This window comes from Haemaphysalis longicornis, unplaced genomic scaffold (assembly GCF_048455015.1).
Source record: "Haemaphysalis longicornis isolate Haplotype H1 unplaced genomic scaffold, Haemaphysalis longicornis Haplotype H1 scaffold_1, whole genome shotgun sequence".
NCBI lineage: Eukaryota > Metazoa > Arthropoda > Arachnida > Ixodida > Ixodidae > Haemaphysalis > Haemaphysalis longicornis.
In genome coordinates, this window is record NW_027526203.1 from 351,071,353 (window position 1) to 351,085,857 (window position 14,505).

General features: G+C 48.5%; 2 protein-coding genes and 1 long non-coding RNA gene across 3 annotated transcripts in view; 1 reads left to right on the forward strand and 2 right to left on the reverse strand.

Moving 5' to 3' along the window:
- LOC144154672 (uncharacterized) overlaps window positions 1-12,295 on the reverse strand; it is a 49,682-nt gene extending 37,387 nt beyond the window's left edge. The window contains exon 1 of the long non-coding RNA XR_013319447.1: window positions 11,908-12,295. This is a non-coding gene — a long non-coding RNA (uncharacterized LOC144154672). The remainder of the gene's footprint in view (window positions 1-11,907) is intronic.
- Window positions 1-12,390, reverse strand: part of LOC144154656 (uncharacterized) — a 33,994-nt gene extending 21,604 nt beyond the window's left edge. Inside the window, exon 1 of the mRNA XM_077685862.1 lies at window positions 12,337-12,390. The gene's annotated coding sequence lies outside the window, so the exon portion shown is untranslated. The remainder of the gene's footprint in view (window positions 1-12,336) is intronic.
- A 34-nt stretch (window positions 12,391-12,424) lies between these two features.
- Window positions 12,425-14,505, forward strand: part of LOC144154592 (pyruvate dehydrogenase phosphatase regulatory subunit, mitochondrial-like) — a 70,894-nt gene continuing 68,813 nt past the window's right edge. Inside the window, exon 1 of the mRNA XM_077685858.1 lies at window positions 12,425-12,591. The gene's annotated coding sequence lies outside the window, so the exon portion shown is untranslated. The remainder of the gene's footprint in view (window positions 12,592-14,505) is intronic.

Consider the following 14,505-nt stretch of genomic DNA (forward strand, 5'->3'; position numbering starts at 1 on the left):
GCTCGATCGCGCTTGGAAGCCTCGATCGCGCTTGAGGAACCAGGATTGAGTTCCAGCGGGATCGAGCTCGATCGCGATTGAAACTGCCGTGTAGCAGGTGCCCAATCCGGATTGAGCTCGATCCGGATCGACTCAATCGCGATTGAAAGTGCCCGTGTGACAGGGGTATAATTTATCCAATGTCTACATTAGCTACACACGTTTGTTTATACGTGCGTTATTGATTTAATGCGTTTCGATCGAGTGTTTTGCATTTTAGCGCAAGTGAATGCACTGTATGCTGCAAAATGTATGTGATGCAACATTACAAAAACTAATAGAACAGTGTGAGCCTATCTGAACTTTTTTATTACCTTTCGATTGCCTGCGTTTAGTTTGTTTTCGTAGCATGCGTTGCTGTTAGCAATACGCACCTCTTCATGAGATTGATCCCAAGTGCACCTTCAGAATGCCACCTGGACTTAGCAAGCACGAGGAAGCCATTCTGCATAGGCTGCGCTTAAATGTGGCCTACACGGGACATTACCTGTACAAAATCCAGCAGGCATCTTCACCTCTTTGCTCCAAATGTGACGCACGAGAAGACATCCATCATGTTATATGCGTGTGTCCAAAGTACACCGTGCACAGACAGAAACTCATATTATCTTTGTGCAGGCAGGCACGAGAAGACATCCATCATGTTATATGCGTGTGTCCAAAGTACACCGTGCACAGACAGAAACTCATATTATCTTTGTGCAGGCAGGCACGAGAAGACATCCATCATGTTATATGCGTGTGTCCAAAGTACACCGTGCACAGACAGAAACTCATATTATCTTTGTGCAGGCAGCTTGGTGCGGGACTTGAGCTGAGGGCTGTTTTGGGTCCATGGTCGGGTCCCAGTCAGGCTGCGCGTGCAACCAAAGCTCTTTTTGAGTTTCTTCGGAGCACAGAGCTGGACAGAGTTTTAAGTGCGAATGCACTTCTTAAGTGACCCTGAACCTGCGTCCACCGGCGATGTCCGCATAGCATACCCACGTGGGGGATTGGCCAGGAATCTCCTCGTCTTCCTTGGCAACGGGGGGAGATGGGCGCGCGCTGCCTGGCCGCTGACATGGCACATACCCACGTGGGGGATTGGCCAGGAATCGGGCGTGAGAAGGGCTAATGCACCCGCTTAAAGGAGTACTGACACGAAATTTCAAAGCTGAGATCCGCTCAAGTACAACGACAACACAAATAGGTGTCTGTGAATAAATGCATCTTTCTTTCTTTGTAGTTGTGTGTGCGTGTGTGATCTCTCTTTCGCGAACATTACCGAACCGCGCAAATTCAACTCGTGCATTCGCACTTTCACATTCTTCCCCTCGGGGAAATGCGGGGAATTTTGTGATTGAAAATTTTGGCCGCATCAAATGACATCATTTCGTTTTCACATTTTTTTTCTCTCTTTTTTTTTTGTTTTTTCTTCTCTCATCTAGCGTAGCAAGCCAGCCCGACGGCTCGGCTAACATCGCTGGTTTTCATTAAAGTTATTCTCTCTATATATATATATTATTAATATTATTGCGATTATTATAATTATTATCAGTATTATTGTTATTGTTATTATTATCAGCATATTCATGTCTACAGCTGGAGGAGGGCATCTCCCATATACTTATGGCTCAAAGGGTGCGTCCGTAGGTTCATATCGTATTGTTAGCACTATGTTACCTAAGTAGTGACTACATAAATAATTAATTGCGTTTCACTAGCTGTTCTGCCTTTTCTCTTCTGGTGAATCAACGAAACATAGCAGAATAAATTTGTAGTAATAAATACACAAACTAAGCAATTACTGTAGATGTTTATAATACAATCATAACCATAATTCCGCCATTTATAAATTATAATTTTCGCTTCAGTTCCGTGCTTCGAGTTTCAGCTTTAAGTACAAGAACGATATATTTACAAAAACGAAGTTACAGCTATAAGCCGATAAACAATTAGACAATGCAGGCTTAACCTTTGCTAGTAATTTATTGGAGGTTTTAAATAAGGTTTTTATAACCAGTTTACTGCAGGGCCCGAGAAATACCTGAGGAATACATAGTGCGCGAAAGTATAAATGCATTATTTGCGATTCTGGTGTGGGATGGCTGCTTCTGTCTGCAGAAATGTATTTTTGATTAGGAGGAAAGGTGGGTCGTTGCCACCGAGCATTATGATCGCACAAACAGAAAAACGTATCCGCGTCTCTTAATAGTAAATGGTGATTGTAATTTAAAATTTGCCTTTACGGTTGGTGTTGTCACAAGTCGTCTTTGTAGCCAAAATCAATTTAAGGAAGAAAGATTCGTAATACATCCAATAATATTTATTTCGAATACAGATGCCAGTTTTCACTCAAAACTATCTGCGCCCGAAAGCCGCATTAACGCTAGTATTCATTCTAACCCAAATATACAAACGTGCTTGTTGATGTTCCAGATCTCGCGTTTGGCTCCAGTGTTGAGAAGGCAGGACCTGGCTCATTTACCACCTCGACAGATTTACAGCAGCTACCGGCTGTGTCCTGCCCATTTCACCAGCAGAGACTACGTGGACCTTCGACAGACAATGCACTGGACACATATGCGCTGGCTGGATACCTATTTATTAGCATGCAGCCATGTGCCATACACTTTTGTTTGGGACTAAAAGCGCAAAATATCCAAGTTGTCTTTTTACTGTATGGGTGGTACATTTGGCAATAAAAATTAAAATACCTGTACTCTTTATTCTTGTCTAGATTGTGTGTACTAATAAACCAAAGCAACGTAGTACTTATAATAAGTGGTGCAAAAAGATGTGGACGCGCAAAACTTCATCAGTCAGAAAAAAACAATTGATCTTTTGATAATGTGGCGGGTTGCGCAACAGGAACAAGGTCGTGCGCTGGCCATCTGAATATCTTCCACTCGCTCAATGTACCTTGCATGTGCGTCCCAATTGAATTTGGCGCTAAATTGCCTCCCCCCCCCCCCACCGCACTGCTTTTCAGTCCTCATTAAGATGGCGTCTCCCAGTGCCTGTCTGCAACGCGCCGCCATGTTTGTAGTACCGCCACCAAACACCAGGGGTTTGTCCGGCGCTGCGAGCGAATTTCGCGTCCCATGCAAGGTATAGGAAGTTTCACTCCCCTGGCCTGGCGCAGTCTGGCTAGAGCCTGACCAGAGCTGACGTGTCTTCGGTTCCTCGCTTCGATTTTCTGCTTGCCCTTTCGGGGTTTGGCCAAGGGTGTTGTATTTCGGGTTAATTTTAAATGCAGAGCATTTCAGTAACTCACGATGTCACCCGCGTTGACGTCCGTAGTCCGCACTGCACCCCTCCCTACTAAATAAAAAAAAAATACTATCCGGAGCCAGGTTTCGATCCCTCGACCCTGCGGGCGGAACGCAATGTACATACATGGTGCTCTACCCACTGCGCCACAAAGCCGACACAGAATGGGACGCTACGAACGCGCCTTATATCGTTGACTCATTCAAATTACTGCTGACGAGCGCTCTCTCGTCAGCAGTTGCCACAAGTGCAACAACATTAACGTAACGCAAACTACTTAACGTCGTGCGTCGGCAAATATGAAATAGGGATGACGCGCTTTCGAGGCAATCCGCCGACGCGGCTGCTTTGTGTACAGACTCGGCGGCGAGCGTCCCGGGATTCTGGTGCCGACCGAACCCCATTTTTGTCCGGCTGCTCCTCGCCACTCCTCCTCGCCGCTGCCGCTGGCGCGGCGGCCTACATACTAGAAGGGTGGCTTTCCCGCACGACCTGGAACTCAAGATGGCGGATGGACGCGCAACTCTGCTCCCCTAGGGGAGCTGTATACAGGAACTCTAGTTCGGCCACCGCTCCCGTGCTACGTTTACGTCTGCGCGGACCTGTACATTTTTTCGCCCTATTGCGCTGATAGTTTGTCACCGCGCCTGGCAAAACTATTTTTTATGGCACTTTGCGACGCTTTTCGGCGGAAAAACTTTGCAGACGCACAGAATAGGAAACATAGAAGCCGAATATGTGGCTTTCAAAAATTTACTGTGCTTTAAGTGAAATTTTCTAACGTGAAGCTTCCCCTAAATTGCAGCCTCGGGAAACAGGCGAGGTGATGTCGTTCAGCTCTCCCGGCCAGGGACCATCGCCCTGGTCGGCTTCCCTTTTAGCGCACGAGCTGCCTCTGAATTTCTTTTCGAGTGGTGGCGTGAACAGGATCCCCGTGGCTCTGGTGCCAACCAATGGAGCGTCAATTCGGCTCTGGGCGACGGAGACATTACGGCACTCACGTACTTCTTCAACAAATGTTGGAGCACTGGTCACGTACCGAAGCAGTGGAAGAAGGCCCGTACGGTCCTGATCCCCAAACCGGGAAAACCACCTAACATCGAAAATCTGCGACCCATATCCCTTACATCGTGTGTGGGCAAGGTCATGGAGCACATCCTAAACAACAGATGGCAACGCTACATGGAAGAGAACGGCATCTATCCTCCCACCATGATCGGCTTCCGTAATAAGCTAAGCACCCAAGATGCCATGCTTCTCATACAAAGTGACCTGCTGGACCAGCCCAGCGTCACTGATTGCCGAGCGATTTTAGGATTAGATGTCAAGAGCGCTTTCGATAACGTCCGGCACGCGGCCATATTGGCACAAGCTCAGCGCGTCGGCCTCGGGAAGCGCTCTTACGAATACATACGAGCCTTTCTCACGGGCAGAACGGCGCAGCTCCAAGCGGGCCAGATCCAGTTCGAGGAACGAGTGATGGGAGGCCAGGGAACACCACAGGGTGCGGTCATCTCCCCTTTCCTGTTTAACCTGGTCATGATCCCGGTTGCCAACAGCCTGGCCGACCTCCCCTCCGTGCATCATACCATCTATGCAGACGACGTGACCCTCTGGGTAAAAGGAGGAGCCACGGGGCACATACAGGAACAGCTGCAAGAAGCCATAGATCGAATAGAAACGCAACTGCAAGGGGCAGGACTGCAATGTTCCCCGCAAAAATCCGAATTACTGGTCTTACCCCCCGCCGGGCACTGGAGGAAGAACGCTGAGGCAGAGGCCGCCGAAATCGTCCTGCACACCGGTGATAACGGCACCATCCCTCACGTGGCCAGCATCCGCGTTCTGGGCATGCACATCAACAGGGGCAGTGGAAACGCAACGGCAGTAGACCGACTCATCACAAAGATAGGAGTGGCCACGCGCCTAGTCAAGCAGGTGGCCACGAGGAAACAGGGAATGCGGGAGGCGAGCCTCCTGCGACTGGCGCAATCCTTTGTGGTCAGCCATGTAGCCTACATTGGAGCTTTTCACAAATGGCTCCGACATGAGAAGGACAAGATCGATGCGGCCATTCGCAAGGCCTACAAAGCCATCCTAGGCCTCCTACCTAGCACCAGTAACGTGGCACTGGCTGGCTTGGGAATGCACAACACCCTTGAAGAAATAGGGGAGGCGCAACGCATATCGCAAATAGTCCGGCTTGGCACCACGCAAGCGGGCAGGGAGATACTCCACAGGGCGGGTCTGACATCGCCGGTGGACCCCCTGCCTGAAGAGGGAGACCAAAGGATACACGCGGGCAAGAAGCATCTACTTGCGCAGCAACTAGTCGTGCCTCCACTTCCCCGCAACGTGCAGCCGGGGCTGGACGAGGGACGTCGTAGAGCACGAGCAAATGCGTTAGCGCACATGTATGAAAACGATGGCTCGGCATATTACGTCGACGCAGCCGAACATCAGCACAAGACCGGGGTCTTTGCACTCTCGGTAATACGAGCACGCGATGGTCAGTGTGTAACGGCCGGCAGTGTCCGGACCCGTACGGCCGTGCAAGCTGAAGAAGCTGCCATAGCGCTTGCGTTGACCTGTCAACCCGGTCAAACCATCACGATACTGAGCGACTCCCTCTCTGCTGTCCACAGATACAGCAGAGATGCGATAAGCAGCGTCGCGTGGAAACTGGCACCCACAAACAGAATGGCCCGAGCATACCTCAGATGGTTCCCGGCGCACATGGGAAACTTATCGAAGGGGACCCCCAACCGCAATGAGGAGGCGGACAAAGTTGCACGAGAGCTCGCACACCGTGTAGCGACTGCCGAACCTCTTACGTCGCGGGCGGAGGGAAATGAGACTGACTGCGACAGCTCCAATGAAATGCACCCAATCCTGAACTATGGAGACGTACTCGCCTGGCATCGGGAGCAACGGAGGAAGACAGTGCAGCCACACCCACTCCTCACCCGTACCGAGGGAGTGCTTTATCGTCAACTACAGACAAACACAGTGATTACGCCGGCGTTGGCGCGTTATGTGTGTCCAGGATACTACGCAAGTGACACGTGCTGTGTGTGTGAACTGGTGCTAGCAGACTTACCACACGTAATGTGGGGATGTGTAGAACACGAAACTCAGGGGTACCCGCGGGTGCTCCCCCCGAATGTGCAGTGCGCGCTCAACTCTACGGACCTCAGTGCGCAACGGACGGTGATCCAGCAGCTGAAGCTAGCCCTGGCTAGACAGAAACGAGGCGTATCGGGCAGTCACCAAGGTGGTAGCTGTAATGCCCCTCACGCCCGGTCTCCCCAGGCACATTAGTCTTCCAGCCCGGTCCTTTCGGGGACTCCACGGACGGGGCGGAGTCCTGCGTGACGTACCCCCCGGTGCCGGATTTCACCGAATAAATGTCTTTATCTCTCTCTCTCGGCTCAACCATCCCGAGGCAGTCCAGTCGGCGCTGCAGGGTGCCACGCAGCGCTACCAGTCGGTGACTGAGGTCCGGCAATTTGGCAAGGGTGGCCTAGTGTGTAGGCCCTCCGACCTATTCTGCATTTCTGACCTGCTAAACTGTCGCATGTTCGGCTCCATTCCGGTGAGTGCGTTCATCCCTCATCATCTTGCGTGCTCAAAGGGCATCATTCGTGGTGTTAGCGCAGATTTGAGTGCTTCGGACGTGCTCCACAAATTTGCAGAGGCTGGTGTTATTGCGGTGTACCGCTGTAGTCGAGAGGCTAACAACACCAAAGTCCCCACTGAGTCAGTTATTGCGACGTTTGCTGGTCTCTCTTGCCCCTCTGAAATTAAGGTCTGGCCGCTGGTTTTCAGAGTTGACCGTTTAAACCCGCGTCCTCTTCAGTGCACAAGGTGTTGGCGGTTTGGTCACTCCTTGAGGGGTTGCAAATCGACGCTTCGATGGTGCTCATGCGGGGGCGCGCACACAGCTTCTGACTGCAATGGAGACGAGGTGAAGTGCTGTCTCTGTCAGCAGGGCCATCCAGCAAAGTATTCTAACTGCCCCGCACGAGCTCAGGAAGTGAGCGTGCTTGAGGTCCTGGAAAAGCGTCGCTGTTCACGGGCAGAAGCCACGGCCATCGTGAAAGAAAGGGCTTTTGGATACGCGGGTGTCGCCTCTCGTCAGGTCACTGCTATGGACTCTTCCTTGCCGTCACTTGTGGATGCTGCTGTCGCAAAAGCCATACCAGCAGTGGTTGACCGCCTTTCAGGTATATTTTCAGAAGGTTTTCAGCAAATGGATGCTGAAATTCCAAGTGATGTCCTCGCAGTTCTCTCAGTTGCTCCACGCCTTTCAGGGCATGCTTGCTTTTATGCAGCAGGCAAATCCAAACTTACCTCATCCCCCATTAAGCATTCCTCAGGCCACCACTGCTCCTTTTCAGAGCTTCCCAGTTGCCCAGCCAATAAGAGATTCTTTGGTACCGCCACCCCATACAAACACCACGGCTAATGACACAACAGTGCTAGCGCGAGAGCCATCGCAGAATGCAGCAACGGCGCCAGCTGTGATTCCCTCCACCAGTCAGATCACCCCGAACACCCCATCTACTGAGAAGCAACTGTTGTCGAAAGCTCCCCAGGATGCTTGCCAGCCACCTATTGATTGTTCCTCAGTCCCGTTGCCTCCAGATCCGTGCGATGAAACATCGACGGGGGACATGATTGTGACCTTTTGCAACAAAAGAGGCACGTCACCTCCCCCAGGCCCTTCGGCGAAGTCGAAAAACAGGAAAGCCCAGTTATGCGACAATACATCGGAGGACATCCTTACCAGAGCAGTGACGGAGGCTAATAATATCAACTAATCATGGCTTCTATCAAGGTGTTACAATGGAATTGCCGCTCGATTCGTTCTTCTTCTCCGGACCTTTATACTTTAACTGCTAAATTTTCACATGAAGTAATTCTTCTACAAAAAACTTGGTTAGACTCCGGCACAATTTTTATGTTCCCTAAATACAGAACCTTCCGCCTGGACCGTCAAGGTCGCGGTGGGGGTTTACTAATATTAATATCTAATAATTTCTGCCATAATGCCTTTAAAACTTTTGAATTCTTGTTCCCTCAATGTTAGATTCTCGGTATGGTATTGACTTGCTTCTGCCGGGTTGCAAGCCTTTTTCATTGGTAAATGTGTATTTCCACCACGAAGTTTTTGAAGTCAGACCTTTAGATTCGGCTATCGCGTTCTGCCAGAAAGCTGTGGTAGTGGCGGGAGACTTCAACTCGCATCATGTATCTTGGGGACTTAGGCCAGACACCTCAGGGAAACGTCTGTGGGAATTCGCAGGCGACAATGACCTTCACTGTCGAAATATGGGCAATGCCACTTTTATTAGTGGTCAGTCGCGGTCTGTCCTTGACCTCACTTTTGCAACATCAGGGCTGGTATCCTCGTGGTCAACAGTTGATTGCGAGACGAACAGTGATCATATCCCTATTCTTTTCGGAATAGTTTGCTCCGCGAAAATACCTAGCCACAGAGTACATTCATTTATCAATATAAATAAATTTTCCTTGGCGTTGGGCAATGCACTCTTTACTTTTTCCACCTATGGAACAAACCTGCAGGGCTGAAAGCGTGATCACGGCTCTTAATCTATACGTAAAGCACAATTTACTGTTGCATCAGTCCACAAACAACTCGTGTAGTCCTTTGTGGAATGAAGAATGTACCAGAGATTTCCGACGTAGAAAAGCCGCTTGGAAGCAGTTTCTTCACAATCAGAGTCCGGCTAACTGGGTTAATTTTAAATTTTATCGCGCAACTTTCGAGCGAACTGTATTACGTGCAAAGGAATCCTTTAACATTGGCCGATTTTCAGCCCTATCAGAACCACATCGTAAAAAAGCATAATTCAAGTTTATGAGGTCTAGGAAATCCTGTCCCCCCTCTCTGAACGCACCCTCACTGGTTCGTACGCCAGAAGAAATCGTAGACTTCCTAGAGAATATTGCTGGTGACCTACAGCTGCGATTTGCGACGAGGATTCCTTCTACAAGCCGTCATACTCTAGGCTCAGCTGATTTTGAAGAGATCACTATAGGCGAACTGGGTAAAGTGATTTCTTCCCTCCCAGCGTCTGCGCCAGGGCCAGATGGTATTACCACCACAATGATAAAATTGTGGTATAATGAAGCTCCGGCAGATTTGCTAAATGTAGTCAACGTTTCACTTAGAAACGCATGGATACTAACTGCATGGCGTTTGACCAAAATTCTGCCTTTCCCCAAGAAGCCGGAGCTCGATTATTCGATTGATAACATTAGGCCGGTAGCTCTAACATCTACTCTAGTTAGAGTGATTGAACGCGTTTTGCTTCCCCGGATTAACAAGTTTCTGATTGATAAGAATATCCTGAACTGCAGACAAATCGGCTTTAGAGAAGGATGCTCCATTTGGTGGGCACATATAGACTTAGAAAGTCGCATCCAGTGGGCACGACGGAATAAGCAGGTTGCAGCATTGGTCACTCTGGATATCTCAAAAGCTTACGACAGCGTGGAATATGGCGAATATGGCGTCCTCCTAGATCTCCTGGCTTATTATTCGTTCCCGGAGTACATCACTGCGTGGATAGCGGCTTTTCTAGAAAACAGAGAGTTCTTTTGTTACCAACATGGCTTCGCCTCTTCTCGTTATAAGCATACGCGTGGAGTCCCCCAGGGGTCTGTCATCTACCCAGTATTATTTAATGTGCTCTTGAGCTCCATACCTAGTCAGCCTGATGTACAAACATACGTTTATGCAGATGACATTGCCTTTTTCTATTCTTCTCAGGATATTCATTCCCTGTTTCATTCTCTTCAGTCGTATCTGAACGCTCTAGAATTATGGCTGGACACTCTGAAATTTTCGTTAAATATTAATAAGTGTGCCATTCTCGTGTTCCCCCTTACGGACCCAATATCGATTTCGTTATCCTATCGTCAACAATCCATTCGGCAGGTTGATTCACTAAAATACCTTGGAGTTATATATGACAGTAAATTGAATTGGCGCCTCCCGCGCTGTCGCTCTTTTGAGGGGTCTTAGCCACAAGCGATCAGGTCTGAGAGCAGATACACTCTTGATGATTTACCCCATGTATGTTCGCCCAGTCTTAGAATTGGGGTGCGTTTTGTTCTCTGGCTCTGCGACCTATAAGCTCTCGCCTTTGGTGAAGCTTGAACGTCAAGCATTGCGCTGCTGCTTAGGCCTGCCCGCTTACGTCCCGATTAGGGTGTTGTACTTAGAAGCCGGAGTCCTAACGCTGAACTCCAGGTTCAAATACCTAACAGTCAATGCATTCGCAAAGTTCTTTAAGTCCCAGCTGGCCAGACCACAGGCTGTTTTCCTCCAGCATGCAATGTCGTTTTTTTATTCCTATTGGTCTCGTTTCCGGCGCCACAGGTCATTTTTGCCAATTCGTTGCTTACTCCATTAAACACCACCCTCCTTTCAGTTCCCGCCTTGCAGTTACTATCCACAGTAGTAAGGATTTCTTTTGATAATATTTTCCCCCAAAACGCTAAGCTTCTCCCGCCTAACATAATCAATAACATTCTCCCGGCTCACAGTCCGAATACCCATCCCACGTGGTCATTGCAACTGACGCTTCGAAAAAAGACGAAAAGGTTGGGGTGGGTATTTTTTCTCCGACATTGAATTGGTCTTTTTCATTGCGATTACCAGATTTTATACCCATTTTTTATGCAGAATTTCTTGCTCTATTCCTTGCAATCCTGAAACTTGATCCGGCGAATTCTTCCGTGATGTTACTCACCGACTCCTTGTCCGTGTGCATGGCTCTCTCCTCAGAAACTTTACAACCTATTCTCAAAACTTTTTATTCCTGCGTCCCCTGCACTCACGTGCGGGAGATTCGGCTCGTTTGGCTGCCCGGCCACTGTGGGTTAACCCCTACTTTGGCTTTAGCGATCGTCGAGGTTCTTCCCCCGTTTTCTTGCGTGTTGTTGGCACGTTATCGCCAATACCTGTTCAATCAAGATGCCTCCGATCATGGTCTGAACACTTCTCCTGAACTTTAACACCTCAGGTACCGCTGGAAGAGAAGTTTATGCCAAACTCGCTTGTGCGAAGTATTGCTGACTTCTTTTCGTTGTGGTGTGCCGCCACTTAATCGGTATTTATATAGGGAAAATCTGATAACCTCCCCTTTGTGCCACTTTTGCCAATAAATTGAATCCGAAGAGCGTTTCTTTCTTTTTTGCCGCCGATTTTCTAACCATCGGAGAAGGCTGCTGGAAATTCCCCTGCTACGTCTTGGACTGCCTTTGACTGTACCGGTGCTTTTGTCGTTTGGGGACGTGTGCAACGCCATCCACTCCTTCATTTCGGAGACATGCAGCTCGTCTGCAGTGTTCAAAACATTCCGATTAGGCTGACTTTTACTATAGTTTGCCTACTTTTCTCTCTGTTGTTTTTTTTTTCGTGTTTTTTCTCACTCTCTCATTACCCTAGCTCCATTATTTTGCCTCGCATGATGGATTGTAATGAAAACATAACTCTTCTTGGCCAATCCCCCTCCACCACCCCCACCACCACAAGACGCTCTGCAGAAGGCGACGGCCAAAGTGGTTAAAATGTCAACTTACCCATGGAGATTCTCATCGTCCCAAACAAGCCCTACATAATCACCACAAACATCGACGTCGTCGACGCGCTTGTCAACGGAGCGGTGGAAAGCTTGACGTGTCGAGTGGGCGAATGTTTCACGGTTTTACTGGTTTTACCGATAAGCATTTTAGCTTCGCCCCTCTCATCCATAGAGTTTGCATCATTCACTTCGTTATGGTGGCTAGAAGGGGCTGACTTTTACTATAGTTTGCCTACTCTTCTCTCTGTTGTTTTTTTTTTTTCGTGTTTTTTCTCACTCTCTCATTACCCTAGCTCCATTATTTCGCCTCGCATGATGGATTGTAATGGAAACATAACTCTTCTTGGCCAATCCCCCTCCACCACCACCACTACCACAAGACGCTCTGCAGAAGGCGACGGCCAAAGTGGTTAAAATGTCAACTTACCCATGGAGATTCTCATCGTCCCAAACACCAACTTCGTGGAGATGGCGGGATTTTTTTTGTGTCTATTTCCGAAGCCGTAGCCGACGCTAGCCGTATCGGAAGAATTGGTGGGTGGTAATATTTAACATGGTTGTAAACAAGGCGGCGTAACGGCGTAACTTCGAACTTCGTTCGCTTGAATTATAAGACGAAGCAGTCATGTAGAAAACAGCTGTTAAATCAGTCGGATCTCCAGGTGGTCTCAGAAAACTCAAAGTAAGTCATGCTGTCTGTCGTAGCTAGACGCAGTTCAGTGACTTTGCCCACCTTCGATGACCCTTCAAGTTTAGCTTGGCCGGAGAAAGCTAACTTCAACGGAATCGGGCGCTAGTTAGAATAACAATAATAATAATGTTTACTGACTTACACCGCTGCAGGAACGTTGCGTTGCTGAGTCTAAGAACGTGGGTTCGATTTCGGCCGCTGCGGTCGTTTTTCTGATGGAGGCGAAAAATGAAACGCTGTATTCCGTGCAGTTAGAGGCTCTCTGCGCTCGTCGTCCGCATCACAACTCACTGCGAGAGCAGCCTGTCTTGATTTTTACGCAACCGGTCAAACCGCTCCTGTCTAGTAAGGGCCCCCAATCTCCTACCCCGGCCGTCACGCTCGCTTCATAACTCACGGTGGGATCAATCTGTCTTGGTGTTTACCTAAGGTAGCTCGCTGGGCCAGTTTGCTCATGATTTTTAAAATGTGGAAACCAGCGGTAAGGATGCTGCACATAGGAGAGAAAAAAACAAAACACGGACGGCCAGTGGACTTACAACTGTTTATCCAAGAAACACCCCCAGAAAATGCGTTACTGAACCCTCCGTGGTGATCACAAATGAAGAAATAGCTTTTCTTAGCCTAGGACAGTGAATGCAACATGTGTGACATTGGTTTAGGTTTTTAATGGCCCTTGTGTATGCGAGAGTGAGATATATCTGATGCATCTACTTGGTGATACATCTGATGATACATCTGCGCCAGCCCCACTGCAGAAAAAAGCATTTAGTTATAGCGCTTTGTTTAAATAAACATTTGTAAGTCCAGTGGCCGTCCGTGTGTTTTTTCTCTCCTGTGAGAACCAGTGGTAAGAGAACCAGTGGTAAGGACGCTGTGAGAACCAGTGGTAACCAGAGAACCACTGTAAGAACCAGTGGTAAGGACGCTGCAGCTGTGAGAACCACTGGTTCTCACAGCGTCCTTACCACACAGGAGAGAATTTTTGAAAAGTGAGAACCAGTGGTAATTGCCACTGGTTCTCACTTTTCAAAAATTCATGTTTGCCCAACCAGCGAAACCACTACCGCTTATTGACTAGCCAGAGTCACTGTTAATTACTAATTACTGTTTCAGGCTTTGGTTGGGGTTTTGTTCAGATGCATTCCTTGCTTTAGATCAGGTTTAATCCATGTAGCCATTGGTAAAGTTACGTCCAATCGTGTAATTGTTAAAAATAATGAAATAACAGTGACTCTGGCTACTCAGCAAGCAGTTTTGCTGGTTGGGTCAAAATCAAGACAGACTGCTCGCACCGTGAGTTACACATGAAATGGGTGTGACACAAGGTTGCCACATCCGCTGGTGTATTCCGAGCAGTCCGGAGGCGTTCCACGCTTTTGTCCTGACATGACTACTGCTAGGAGCTATGTCTGACCGTTTGTAATTGTTAATTATGTTTTGGGTAATATTTAAATGATGGTAAGTGTGGCGAGCCAGTGAGCGAAATTCGTTTGTCAGGCTGCATGTAAATTAAGACAGATTGCTCTTGGCATGATTTGTGAAGCAGATGGGGAGTGGGGAGCACCTTTGGCCTGCTTGGAATATACCAGTAAATGTGACCAATGTACCTTTAGCCTTTGGAATCTGGGCATGTTCGATGTGTGTTTATTCCCAGAGCTCTGCAACGGCATACGTCGTGTGGGATCTGTGTACGTCCGATGTACCTTTAGACACAGCGAAAATATTAAAATTGCCTGTGTATCGAGATTTAGGCACACGTTAAAGAACCCCAGGTGGTAAAAACTAAGCCACAGCCCTCCACTACGGCGGGCCTCACTGCCATGGTATAACTTCGATGTGTAACACCCTGCAATTTGAATTTGCACCTCGGTAAGATCCCTCTGAGCAACAGATTTCAGAGGA